Source organism: Elephas maximus, chromosome X (genome assembly GCF_024166365.1).
Source record: "Elephas maximus indicus isolate mEleMax1 chromosome X, mEleMax1 primary haplotype, whole genome shotgun sequence".
Lineage (NCBI taxonomy): Eukaryota > Metazoa > Chordata > Mammalia > Proboscidea > Elephantidae > Elephas > Elephas maximus.
In genome coordinates this window covers 160,330,964-160,332,026 of record NC_064846.1, presented here as the reverse complement: position 1 = coordinate 160,332,026, position 1,063 = coordinate 160,330,964, and positions in this window count along the sequence as shown.

Here is a 1,063-nt window from a genome sequence, read left to right as displayed (position 1 = left end):
AATGACGAGGGCAAGAAAACGTCAAAAATAGCAAGGAAGCCTAAAAGAGTATGAAAAAGATGCCAGACATGGAATTGAAGGCATCAGTTATTACGCTAATTATAAATGTTTCACACTTCTGTAATAAAAGACAGAGGTGCTGACATTGGGCTAAAAACAAACAAAACACGATTATGTGCTGCTTGTAAAAGACAATTCAAAACAAAATTACACCGAAAGGTTAAAACTAAAAGGGTGAATGAATAAAGACATCAAACAAAGGCAGGCAAAAGACAGCACCCATAGCAATATTACTGAACAAGAGAAGTCGATAGGAAAACGCTATTCAAAATGAATATCAAATACTGGGGTCAGGGAGGACTTTACAAGGTTAAAGCAAGGAAAAAAAGCGTGCTAGACTTAACAATATAAAAATGTAAAACTTTTGCATAGCTAAAAGCAACACAATCAGATTGAAAAGGTAAACAAGCTGAGACAAAAATATTTTCAAGAAATGTAACAGAAGGTTACCCTATTTTTATACAAATAACAAGGCTTCTCCAGATTTGTTGCCAGTGGCTCTCTCCCTCCCCACCCCCCAGAGCTATTTCCGTAAGCACAATGTGCAAATTTTTTCACAGCAACGTGCAAAAATAATTGGCAGAGCTGTGAGCGCTTATGAAAACACCTCGAGGAGGGAGGGTGCAGTTGGCAAACATACATAGGAGGTGCACGCTATTTTCATAGCATATGATAATAACTTTAATATATAATGAATTTGTGCAAATCCCTGAGAAAACTATTAATGCAAAAAGACGTCAGAAAGAAGGAAACTGAAAAGAAGGGGAAAAAAAAGGAAATCAGCAACGAGATAACTCCTTTCTCTCACATAAATTGTTTTTAAAAATCCTGGCGAGAGCGCTGATGGAAATATAAATTGGTATCTTATTAATCTGGAGATGATTCTGGCACTAGCTCTCCAAAGCTTTTAAGATATTCATTCCTTTTGAAATAATAATTCCACTTCTGGGAATCAAGCCTACCGATAGAATCAGAACTGCCAGACCAAGATTTATGAACAAAG